Below are 13483 nucleotides of genomic sequence, written 5' to 3' on the forward strand. Positions count from 1 at the left end.
GGAAACTGAGGCAAACAGGGTAAAATGACTTGTTTAGGGTCACATAGCTAGGAACTATCTGAGGTCAGATTTGAACTCAGGAAGATATCTTCCTGATTCTAGATCTGGTCATTCTATCCATTGTGCCATATCGCTGTCCTATGTGATACATACAAAAGAGAGCTTCCCTTTAGATTGGGAACTCCTTGGAAGCAAGGGCTCTTTTTCTCCTTTTTTTTTTTGAATTTCTGACATTTATACAGTGCCTGACATATTGTAAGGCTTAAAAAATTCTGTCTGATGGAAAATTAAAATGGAAACAATTTTATGTTGATTGCTGATTGATTCTTACCATGGCCCAATGGTCAGTGGCCCTGAGGCTCCCTGGGGCCATTTCTGGTCATATCCCTTCCCTGATCTTTCCTTATCCCATTTCTGAGATGTGAGCCCCAGTTTGGGATGCCCTACCTAGCTTGAGAAGGAGCATGGGAAGATAGTTAGCATTTATGTAGTATTTGAAGGTTTCTAGAGTATTTCACCAACATTACCTCCACTGTAAATATTACAGACAAATCTTCATCTCAAATGAACCCTGGGAGGTATGACAATTATCCTCATTCTACAGAGGAAGAAAGTAAGGGACTGGCACAGGGTCACACAGTTGCTAAGTGTCTGAGGCAACTTTTGAACTAATGTCTTCCTGATTCCAGGCCTGGTGCTCTCTCCATTGTGCTGGTAAATGTTTAAAAAGCCCTTTTTGGGGGGGGGGGGAAATTAAGGCTAATTTGCATTATTATCTCTTTTTTTAAGTCTAGACAATCAACAAGACAATAATTCAATAATTCAAGCCATAATTTATAAGGCTGATTTGATTGTTGTGATATAAATACAATCAAAATTCAATAATTTGGGGCAGCTAGGTGGCTCTGTGGATTGAGAGTCAAGCCTAGAGCCAGGAGGACCTGGGTTCAAATCTACCCTCTGATACTTCCTAGCTTTGGCACCCTGGGCAAGTAACTTAATAGTTGCCTGACTCAGTTTCTTCATTTGTCAAGTGAGCTAGAAAAGGAAAACCATGCCAGGAGATGGACAGGACTTGGCAACAGATTATGAACTCTTTGCGTGTGTGTGTGTGTGTGTGTGTGTGTGTGTGTTTGTCACCCCAGTGCTTAGAATAGTTTCTGAACATGGCAAATACTTTTGCATTCATTCATTCATTCATTCATTCATTCATTCATCCAACCATCCATTCATTCATCCAACCATCCATTCATTCATCCAAGTCTAATGGGATATTTAAGTGCCTTATGGCTTTGTATTTGTTCAAGAATGCCTGTGTGAGAATATAAAAAAATGATAAAAATTAAAAAAAGAATGCCCGGGTATCCTTTAGCTATTTATTATCCATTTTCATTGGTGGGTGAAATAAGAGCTGGTATCTCGAACCTTAAACCACTGTGTACCTACGTGGAGGCTAAGGAGCATGCTACCTAAGGTGTATTCGTATTTCCCTGGAGTTTTACTCTGAGTGGAGATAATGAGCCACAGAGATTGTGATCTCCTTTGGGATCAGGATGCCAGGATTGAACCCAGTTTGTATGACCCAAGAGTCCTTAGAAGGTGGCACTAGGTCCTAGGCTTCGGGTCCCATGTGCATCCTCCCCCACATGTTCACCATGGAGAGGTTCAGGGGTATGTGAGTGAGTGACATCCAATGCTCATGGGACATGCCTTTATCTTTTGCATAGATACTAAGAGAGTATAGGAGCTTTCCCCTCCCTCCCTCCCTCCCTCCCTCCCTCCCTCCCTCCCTCCCTCCCTCCCTCACTTCCTTCCTTCCTTCCTTCCTTCCTTCCTTCCTTCCTTCCTTCCTTCCTTCCTTCCTTCCTTCCTTCCTTCCTTCCTTCCTTCCTTCCTTCCTTCCTTCCTTTCTCTTTCTTCCTCCTCTTCCTCCTTTTTCTCTCTCTCTTCCTTTTCTTTCTCTCTTCTCCCTTTCCTTGCACACTTCTCTCCCCCTCTTCCCTCTCTTTTTCACTGTTCTGTTCCCTTTCCTTCTACCTCACTTCCTCTACTTTCTTCTGTCCCTTTACCACCTCCTTCTTCCTCTCCTCCTCTCTCCTTCTTTCTCATTCTGACACTGCCTCCCTTCTTCCTGGTCATACATTTCTCCACTGATGTCCTTTACACTGGTTCTACAGCACAATTCCCCATTTGTGATGTTTCCAAGGCCAAGCAACTAAATCTTTATTAAATTCCACTTTGTAAAACCACTTTGTAAAAGGAAAAAACAATGACCTGGCCAGCAGATGAGAATCTGTCAGTGGCAGTCAGTGGCACGGTAGCTTTCCAGATTTGTGTATCTTTCCCCCCCAGCATTGCACGCAAAAACCTTCTGCCACATCTTTGGCACTTAAAAAAATTGAGGGCCCTTTCTAGAATAAAATTAATATGGAAATGAACTCCCACTGGATGTATTCAGACTGATACAAACATCAGGGGAACAGCTGGGACCCTTCCCGGAGTGCTATGTTGCTCAATCTGAGAATGCAGGACTCTTGGAAGGAGTTCATAGAAGACCAACAAAAATGATTAGACAATTTCGGTTGTATTGTGTGAAAATGGAAAAGAGCTTAAATATTCAGCACTGTTGGGAGGAAGGGAGGGAGGGATGGGAGGTACATGATAAATGGTGGTTATGAACAGCCCACAGTGGGAAGAAATACAGGGATTAGATGCTTAAAAGCTGCCCATTTTCTAAGGCTTTATGATTCCAAAACACTTTGGGGATATACCGTGTTTGTCCTCATCATATCTCTCAAGGTAGAATTATGGTTTATATAGGATGAACAGGTTTTCAGATGCCATCTAGCCCAACAAAACTGAAGTCACAAAGCCCCAGTACATTATCCCCCAAATAAGAGATCATCTAGTTTCAGTATCAAGACTTCCAGAGATGGGAAACTCATTACCAGCCTAACTAGGTTCACAGATTCAGAACTGGAAAGGACCTAAGATGTCATTTAGTCCACTTCACTTATTTTACAGGGGATTCAACTGAGGCTCAGAGCTGTTGATTGATGTACCCAAGGTCTCATGGGGAGATGGAGGTAGGGCTATGATCTCAGCCCAGATCCTCCGATACCCTTTTAAAAATAATAAGTAACATTTATATAGTGTTTTTAAATAAGCAAAGAGCTTTAAATATATTATCTCATTTGATCTTGAAATAGTAACCTGAAATTATATATAGAAATATAAATAATAGTTTATTTTAAGATAAGGGAAGGAAATCTAAAACTATAAATAACCTCCCCTCTCTAAATCAAGTTGATAATCGACACTATTTCATACTTCTCTACCTACGAGTCTAATGACTACAACTAGCTTAATTAACCCTCCTTCGTTAATATACAAAGATGGTAAGGAATTGAAGGTAGCAGGACCATACCAAGAAGAAAGAGTTCTCACTGACAGTTGGCACTTGGAAGTCTTGAGCAGCTCTGTTGAAATCACTCTATCAGCCACAAGATACACACAGAGGGACACAGGAACCAGCTGTTGGGTAAGGGATACAGACACAAGAGAGGGAGACTAGTCCAACTCAGGAGGTCCACCCAAGGAGCTAGACTCACTGTCACCCTTAGCTTCAACTGTTATCAGTCAAAAGCCAAGCTCTCACAACCCCAGAATTCTGGAACCTTGCTGCTTCTGCCTTGCAGCAGCTGCTCCTTCTTTTCCTTAGAACAATCCTCACAGCAATCCTGGAAGATAAGTGGGATTAGTTGGCATTCCCATCCTATGGATGAGGCAGTTGAAGTAGAAAGAGGTTAAGTGACTTGCCCATGATCAAACAGTTAGTAGCTGTCAGAAGCTGGATTTGAACTCAGGTTTTCCTGACTCTAGGCACAGAATTCTATATTCCCTGTACCACTTAGCTGCCAGGTATGTGCCAGATACCATGCAAGGCACAGTAGATACAAAGGCAGTCTTCATCTTCCAGGAAATTACATGTTATCATCCATCAACAATTTGTCAACAGGTTATATTTTTTACATTTATTAAGTACCACTATATGGTATAATGGATAGAGTGCTGAGCCAAGAGTCAGGAAATGAGTTTAAATACATCCTCAGACACTTACTGGCTACGTGACCCTGGGCAAGTCACTTGACACTTTTGGTCTCAGTTTCTTCATCTTTCAAATGAGCTGGAGAAGGAAATGGCAAACCACTCCAGTATCTCTGCCAAGGAAATCCCAAATTGGCAAATCATTGAAGCCTGTTTGCCTCAGTTTCCTCATCTGTCATACAAGCTGGAGAAGGAAATGGCAAACCACTCCAGTATCTCTGCCAAGAAAACCTCAAATGGGGTCACAATGAACCAGACAGGACTGAAACAGATAAACAAACAATATAACAATAACATGCCAGACACCATCCAAAAAGACAGAAAGAAAAGTCATTGTGTTCAAGGAATTTAATGTTCTCCTCCCTCCCCACTCCTATCTCCAAATTATCTTGTATTTCTTTGGGGATACCTATTTTATGCATATTCTCTCCCCCACTAGAATGAAAACACTTTTAGGGTGAGGATTTTTGTTTTGCATCTCTAATTCCTGGCACATCGTAAGACTCTTAATTAATGCTTGTTGATCAGTGGATTGATCCAAGGTGGCGTTATCACGTCCCCTATCAGTTGGGGACAGCTTTAATTCTTAGACATGTTTTGTTGACTTGGAGTCAATCCCTCTCTGAAGCAGTTTCTACTCCAGTCTCTGGGGGTTGTTTTCTCATGGATTTTCTTAAGTCACTAGATTCCTGAGAAGATATGGACACGTTGGGCTGAGAACCCCAGGCTCGAGTTTCATAAAAGAGCTGTTGAAGCTGCTGCTCTCCCAAAGAAGGGCAAGGTTGTTATGTCCATAGATCTCCACAGAAAAGCCCTTTTAAGAGTCCCTGGATAGCTAGGTCATAAGGAGAAAGGAAGTGAAATTAACTGGTTCTATCCAGCTTTCATCCCCTCTCCATCTTGTTGCATCTGAAGCAACAGTCGTTTAAAGTGTGAGCCCCCCTCCAGACAAAGCCTCGTCTCGGTGGGTGGTGGCACTTTTTAAAAAAGAGAGTTGAACTCAAAGACCTCTAAGGACCCATACAGCATTTTGCAGCTTCCTCTCTCCCTTCTGGGAACCCTTCAGAAGCTCAATTTTTTAACCAAGACTCTTAGGGGAGTCGTTACTAAGAGAAGATGAGGAGAAGAAAGCTGACCAGCTCCTGAAGGACTCAAATAAGGGCTTGTCTGGAGGGGGGCTCAGACTTTAAACGACTGTTGCTTCAGATGCAACAAGATGGAGAGGGGATGAAAGCTGGATAGAATCAGTTAATTTCACTTCCTTTCTCCTTATGACCTAGCTATCCAGGGACTCTTAAAAGGGCTTTTCTGTGGAGATCTATGGAAGCAACAAGCTCGCCCTTCTTTGGGAGAGCAACGAGGCACATCACGGAAGAGAGGGTGGCTGAGGCTTCTCAACAGTTTATCAGTGTATATTCTTGTTTGTTCCCTTTCACTTTAGCAGATGAAATTTAGCTGATTAAGTGACTCCTTTGGGCTACTCTGAGGAGAGGAAGAAACATGTGGGGACTCAGTAGGAATAGGGGTAATCCAGCAGCCAAGGGAGTTATGAGCAATTGTAAAACTATCTTTACCCTAGACTTTAGAGGGAAATCTGGGGATGCCCTAGGAGGGAGCTATAGAGGGGCAGAGGGGATGGACACCTGTGGTTATTGAAGGCTTAGCTCAAGTTTAGATCACCACCTGGTGGCGCAATCAGATATAGCACCAGCCATACTCTGCACAGTTCCTCTGTGTGTAGGGCTTGGGGGGCTGCTAAGGGTCAATGTAACACTGAAATCCTCCTTTCTGTAACTCCCACCCTGTTATGCCCTCTGGGATCAACAGAACAAATCTAACCTCCTTGTCCACCATGACAGCCTTTCAAATAATGAAAATGTAAAACGAGCTAGAAAAGGAAATGGCAAACCATTCTAGTATCTTTGCCAAGAAAACTCTCAATAGGGCCATACTTCTCTTTCCTTCCTTCCTTCCTTCCTTCCTTCCTTCCTTCCTTCCTTCCTTCCTTCCTTCCTTCCTTCCTTCCTTCCTTCCTTCCTTCCTTCCTTCCTTCCTTCCTTCCTTCCTTCCTTCCTCCCTCCCTCCCTCCCTCCCTCCCTCCTCCCTCCCTCCTCCCTCCCTCCCTCCCTCCCTCCCTCCCACCCTCCCTCCCTCCTCTTCTTTCTTTCCTTTCTTTCTTTCTTTCTTTCTTTCTTTCTTTCTTTCTTCTTTCTTTTCTTTCTTTCTTTCTTTCTTCTTCTTTCTTTCCTTTCTTTCTTTCTTTCTTCTTTCTTTCTTTCTTTTCTTTCTTTCTTTCTTTCTTTCTCTTTCTTTCTTTCTTTCTTTCTTTCTTTCTTTCTTTCTTTCTTTCTTTCTTTCTTTCTTTCTTTCTTTCTTTCTTTCTTTCTTTCTTTCTTTCTTTCTTTCTTTCTTTCTTTCTTTCTTTCTTTCTTTCTTTCTTTCTTTCTTTCTTTCTTTCTTTCTTTCTTTCTTTCTTCTTTCTTTCTTTTCTTTCTTTCTTTCTTTCTTTCTTTCTTTCTTTCTTTCATCTTTCTTTCTTCTTCCTCCTTCCTTCCTTCCTCCTTCCTTCCTTCCTTCCTTCCTCCTTCCTTCCTTCTTCTTTCTTTCTTTCTTTCTTTCTTTCTTTCTTTCTTTCTTTCTTCTTCTTTCTTTCTTTCTTCTTCTTTCTTTCTTTCTTTTCTTTCTTTCTTTCTTTCTTCTTTCTTTCTTTCTTTCTTTCTTTCTTTCTTTCTTTCTTTCTTTCTCTTTCTTTCTTTCTTTCTTTTTCTTTCCTTCCTTCTTCACCTCTCTATTTCTCCCTTCTTTACTCACTCTCTCTCCCCCCACCCCTTGCAGTCCTCTAATATGGATAACACATTGCGCTAGTGACTGGAATACAAAGACCAAATGTGTGGAAAAAACGGCTCCTGTACTCAAAGATTCCCCTGGGGGATGTAGTATATATCCATATATACAGATGAATTAATGGATAAATGAAGCAACGAATGAAAAATATTTATTAGGTGCTTACTACGTGCCAAAAAAAGTAAATACAAGATAATTTGAGGAGAGAGAAAGCAACAACCAGAAGGATTAGAAAGGGTCATGCTATCTTCTCCCTGATTCTAAAATCCTCATGATGCCAGTATTTCTCCAGTGTTGGCATATGGCTATGAATCATAGAACAACATAATCTCTGAGGGATCAAAGTCAAGGGTGAAAAAATGGAGGTGACAGCATATGTTGCTCACTTCTTGGTGTTACAAAAATCCCTCAATCAACAAACATGTATTAAGGGAGTCCTGCGCATGTACCTGACTGCGATAAGTACTGGAGATGCAAAGAAAGAAAAAAAACCACATGGTTTTTGTCCATGTACATATATGTGTGTAAAAATAAATATAAAATTATAAATAATAAATAGCAAATAGTTTTGGTGGGGAGGCACTAGAAGGGGGAAATCAGGAGAGGCTTTATGTACAGTCCATTAATCAACATGCATTTATTAATAGCAGGTATCCCTTCCACATCAGAACTTTTGATATATCATGGTTGGCATAAAGAATTAAATGGAAAATTTCTGGGAATTTGGTAGAAGTTGGAGATACTGTGAAGGTCAGCAGAAAAAATTTAGAAACTCAGAAATGCATAATATAAGCATAATATTTAGGTCCTATCAACATTTCCCCCTTTTAATACCATAAATATGTAATTTTCTAATATAAATTATATACATATTTTCTTTTATATTAGAATATACATTTTAAATAAGGATATTACTTTCTTTTCTAAGGTTAAAATAAGTAAAAAGTGAAAGTCTGAGAAAAGTACACAAAAGCCCCCAAATTCCCCATGGTCAGATCATAGGGGTCCCATTCCCCTGACCCCCATTGATATGGAAGAGATACCTGGACCTAGAATGTGCCAGGGACTGTAGTAGGTGCTGATGATGCAAAAATAAGAGAAACCCAGCTGTGCAACCCTGGGCAGATCATTTAACTCTTGCCCTTACCACCTCTTCTGCCTTGGAATCAGTGTGTAGGTATCATTCTAAGATAGAAGGGAAAGATAAAAAAATAAGGGATGCACCACTTCTTACTGTCTAGGAGTCTGGCACTTGAGGAGACTCTAAGGCATGCGGAGGGCAGGAGAGTGCATTCCAGGAATGGAGGAAAGCCAGTTCCAAAGCACAGAAAAGATGGATGTGTGTGAGGAGCAGCCAGAAGGTCAGTTTGGACTGTGAGTGTGTGAGGGGGAGTGATGGGTAGTAAGGATTGGGGCCCCAACCTTCACTCTCCCTCCTCCCACACTCATTTGTTTGGGGTTCTTTAAATAGCAAACAGAATCTGTCTTTGATTCCAGTGTTAATAGGGCATCACTGGAACCCTTTAAATAGGGGAGGGAGAAGAGGGAAATGACATGGCCAGGTGTGCTGAAAATCACTTGGTCAGCTATATAAAGGATGGACTGGAATGAGGGGAGAATTGAATTAGGGAGATCAAACAGGATGCTTTTGTAGACACTAAGTCAAGAAATGATGAGTAGAATGATGGCTGTTTGAGTGGACAGAAGAGGAACCCCAAGAAATGTTGTGGAGGTAGAAACAGCAAGTTTTCAGGGCACTAAGGTGCTTCAGTGGAGAGAAAAAGTCACACCTGGAGACAAGAGGTCCTGGGTTCAAATCCTGGGCAAGTCACTTAACTCCAAATTGCCTAGCCCTTACTCCTCTTCTGCCTTGGAACCAATACTTGTATTAATTCTAAGACAGAAGGTAAGGGTTATTAAAAGAAAAAGAAAAGAAAGCATGTTTGGGCAACTAATAGAACATATGGGGATGATGGAGGAATATGAGGCTGTAAACATGGAAGGCTTGGAGACACTAGAGAAATATTGGTATTTCAGAGACAGGTGAATATGGGCAAGATGTCATGGAGGTGGAAACCTCAAAATTGGGGAGTTAAGAGTAAGAGATGCCACTGAGGGGTGTTTATTGGAAACTGGAAGGATGCTTCTACATTCAATAGAAATGGTGATGTTTGGCAGAGGAAATTAGTTAGGGACCGGGAAAACACATCCATGTGTGTATGCAGGTGGGGTGGATGTGGGGAAGTAAGTCTCCCTGGCAAGATGGGGTCTTTGGAATGATTTGGTCTCCTTGATACTCAGGCATTTTCTTTTTCACTGTGAGAGGTCATGGTTAGCCTCATAAAAGAAGAAGGTTATTGTTCCTCAGGGGCCAGGCACCAGTAATGCCCTACTGTAAAAAGCTGCCTCCAATTTCAGCTTAGGGTAGAAAGCATCCTTTGCACTTCACTGCTAGAATGCACAGGGAGGAAGGCAAAACTCCTTCATGATGCCAGTGAGAAACAATGCAATGTTTCTCCATGTTCACATCCTCAGGATGCTGGCCATGGCATCCTAGCCCAGGTGAGGGGCTTAGAAGATGCCTCTGCCCTGGCAAAGGTCACTCTCTTAGCTCAGGTGTGGGATTCTCTGGCTGGAAGGTGAGTAAACATCTAAGCAGGCACCAGAGAGCATCTTCCAGTCTGTGCTGAGGATTTCTTCCTGGTGACCATGACTGCGCTATGGCCATCCCAGACATACAGACAGGTTTTAGGCAGACCCTTTCCTCTGGCCAAATGAAACAGAGGGAAGGCGGAGCTCACATCTCACTAGGCAGAAACAATTTGCAGTTCAGCTGGTTTGGACTGCATTTGAGCTAGCAATTTGGAGAGGGAAAGCTCGCTATCTCATTACCACTGTCCTCAGCGAGGAAACAAATAAAACTTGTTGGGGAAAATCTGTGTCTTTGGAAAAACCTGCTGATTACAACTTCCCTCGCAAAACTAAATAGATTTTTGCTTCAAAACAGCTCCATGATACTTAGAGGGCTCCAGCGTGAAGCAAGATTGATGTCAGATAAACAGCATGGTGCAGAATAAGTCTGCAGACGCTAGTCGTTTATTTTCAGGCAGCCCACTCCAGGGTTTCTCACAAGTCCCCAACACAAAATTCTCAAGTTCTAGGGTCAGAGCTGATCTGCTGCAGAGACGTTCCTGCAGAGGGATATGATACCAGAAAGCCTTGCAGAGACTGGGGAGGCTAGTGAGAGGCAGGGCTGGATCTTCATGTGGCCCTATCAGGACCTTCAGCACTGAAGACCTTTGGAACCTGGCAAGATGGTAGCCCCATTTGTGGTGCCATTGTCCTCCTGGATGCTGGTTGCCCAAAGCATGACAGGGCTTCTAATCAGCACTGCTCCAGGGAGTATGTGGATCTGGTAGAAGTGTGGAAGGGTTGGGACAATTTATCCTGCTCCCAGCATGCCTTGGGGACATGGATCCTTTAGGAGGGATGTGGAAAGAGAAGATGGATGGATGGATGGATGGTTGAAAAAACATTTATTAAGTATCTGCGATGAGCCAAGCACTGGGTATAGGAAGGTGAAGAATGAAATGGGGGACAGCTGGGTGCCTCAGTGGACTGAGAGCCAGACCTAGAGATGGGAAGTCTTGGGTTTAAATCTGGCCTCAGACACTTCCTAGCTGTGTGACTCTGGGCAAGTCACTTCATCTCTATTTGTCTCAGTTTCCTCAACTATAAAACAGGAATAATAATTACTCCAACCTCCCAGGGTGCTTGTGTGAATCAAATGAGATATTTATAAAATGCTAGCACAGTGCTATATAAAGTGCTATATAAATGTGTATTCCCTTTTATTCCCTTCCCCTTTCCAGTACAGTATCCTCAAAACACTATATAAATGAATTATTGTTATTATAATTTCAGTGGCTAGGACAGAGACATTTATCCTGAGCTAGCCCTGGCCATGTTTCTGGGTGTCCTGCCAGGATGTCTAATAGTCTTCCTGCTCTGAATTCTTTACTTCAAAACTGGAGGGCGAAATGAGGGAGGTCCTCAATATTTCTTCAAGTATTTCAAGACCTGCACCACATGGACAAAGGATTAGTCTCTGCTTGGCTCTAGAGGGTAGAACCAGGAACAATGGGTAGAGATGAAAGAGAAATAGATTTAAGCTTAACTGAGGCTTAAAGGAAACACTTCCTACCAATTAGAGTTATCTGATAGAAGAGTGGGGTAGCTAGGTAGTGTAGTGGACAGAGCCCTGGGCTTAGGAAAATTCATTTTCCTGAATTCGAATCTGGCCTCAGATACTAACTAGCTGTGTGACCCTGGGCAAATCACTTTACCCTGTTGACCTCAGTTTCCTCGTCTGTAAAATGAGTTGGAGAAAGAAATGACACATCACTTCAGTGTCACCACCAAGAAAACCTGAAATAGGGTTAACAAAGAGAAAAGGAAATGGCAAACTACCCAGTATCTTTGGCAAGAAAACCTCAGATGGAGTCACAAATAGTAATATATGATTGAAATGACACAACAATAGTGGAATGGGCTGTTTCTCACAAGGGGAGTAGTGAGTTCCCCATCCCTAGATGTCTTCAAGTAGAAGCCAGATGGCCAATTGTCAAGGATGTTGTGGAGGACGATTTCTATTTAGGTCTGGATTAAACAAAATGGCGCCTGAGATTCTGAGATTTTGTCAAGGTCAAAGACTGGGCTTAATGAGTTCACTTGTTGGTTGATTGAGAAAGCACAATGGACCACTGATAGCTAGCAACTGGAATGCTTTGATGCAAACCATTAACCATCAGAAAACTAATTAAAGAAAGTAATGATCAAACTGTTTGGTGAATGCAAGATATGTAGATGATCAGTGGTTGGTGTTTAGGGGAAGGGGAGCTTGGACAGAGTAGGAAGAATCCTCCAAAACTTTTTGAGCCAAGCTCCTCAAAAAGGAGGCCCATGGAGGGCAAGTGATTTGTCCATGTTCATACAGGCAATGAGAATCAGTCAATCAATCCACAAGTATTATTAAGTGCCTACTATGTGCATGGCTCTGAAGTAAGTGCTGCCGATACAATGTAAGGCAACAGCCCCTGCCCTCAATGATACGACATGAAGACAATGATGTGTAAATAAGTTAGAGGGCATTAAGATAAAGGAAGGCTAGGAAAGGTTTCCTACAGAAAAAAGTCTTTAGTCAAGACTTGATGGAAGCCAAGGAAGGAAGGAGATAGAGATGAGGGACAGAATTCCAGGTGTGGGGATCAACACTGTTTGAGGATTAACAGAGATTGTTGTCACTGGATTGAAGAGGATGTAGGGAGGTGTAGAGTGTACCAAGAATGAAAAGGTAAGGAGGGACCAAGTTATGAGGCCTTTAAAAGCCAGATAGATTTTCTATTTGATCTTAGAGGCAATAGAGAGCCATTGGAGTTTATGGATGGTGACACAGCCAGACTTAGACCTTAGGAACATCACTTTGATAGCTAAGTGGAAGATAGACTGGAGTCAAACTCACTGGCAGTACTGCTGGGTGGCACCATGGATAAAAGAATTGGGACAAGAGTCAGGAAGATCTGAGTTCACATCTGGTCTTAGATACTTACTAACTGTATGACTGGGCAATTCACTTAATCCTGATTGCCTCAGTTTCTTAATCTGTGAAATGAGCTACAAAAGGAAATGGTAGATAACGCCAGTACTTTTGTCAAGAAAATCCCAAATGAGAAGCCAGAAATGACTGAACAACAATATGAATATTGATTTTTATTATTGTTGCTATTATTATTAATAGAAGGAAGGCACTAGGTTAATATCAACTAACTGACAAACATTTATTAAGCATCTACTATATGCCAGGCTCTGTGCTAGGTACTAGGATACACGGGCAAAAAAGAAATTATTCCTGCCTTCAAGGATCTAATTATTCTAGCAAACTGAAATATCCAGAACTTTAGAACTCCTGAAAGGGAAAAAATGATGTATTCTTTCTTTTTTTAAACCCTTACCTTCTGTCTTGGAATCAATACTGTGTATTGATTGGTTCCAAGGCAGAAGAGTGGTAAGGGCTAGGCATTGGGGGTTAAGTGACTTGCCCAGGGTCACACAGCTGGGAAGTGTCTGAGGCCAGATTGGAACCCAGGACATCCTGTCTCTGGGCCTAGATCTCAATCCACTGAGCTACCCAGCTGCCCCCTGATGTATTATTTCTGATGATTTTTGTATACATTTTCTTTACGTCTATGTTTATTTCCCCCAGCAGAATGTCAGCATCTTGGCCTGACTTTTTCCCTGTATATTTCCAGCAATCAATAGAGTCACCTGCACATAGTAGGCACTTCATATATGCTTGTTGAATTATTGGTTAACTTAACTCCACCCCCCAGAATTGCCTATTTTCTCTGCATTTGTTAATTCAACAAACATTGATTAAGCACTAACTATGTGCCAAGCCCTGGGCTAAGTGCTGGGGATGCAAAAAGAGGAAAAAGACTGTCCCTGCTCTCAAGGAGCTTACAGTCTAATAACT

General features: G+C 42.1%; 1 protein-coding gene across 4 annotated transcripts in view; it reads right to left on the bottom strand.

Moving 5' to 3' along the window:
* The window catches only part of CCDC60 (coiled-coil domain containing 60), a 212148-nt gene that overhangs the window by 108699 nt on the left and 89966 nt on the right, over positions 1 to 13483 (bottom strand). Inside the window, exon 1 of one of the 4 annotated variants that reach the window (XM_056821658.1) lies at positions 3428 to 3631. The exons of the other annotated variants lie outside the window; for them this stretch is intronic. The gene's annotated coding sequence lies outside the window, so the exon portion shown is untranslated. Of the gene's footprint in view, positions 1 to 3427; positions 3632 to 13483 lie in introns of those variants that run through there. 4 annotated transcript variants of the gene reach the window in all.

This window comes from Monodelphis domestica, chromosome 3 (genome assembly GCF_027887165.1).
Source record: "Monodelphis domestica isolate mMonDom1 chromosome 3, mMonDom1.pri, whole genome shotgun sequence".
Taxonomy (NCBI): domain Eukaryota; kingdom Metazoa; phylum Chordata; class Mammalia; order Didelphimorphia; family Didelphidae; genus Monodelphis; species Monodelphis domestica.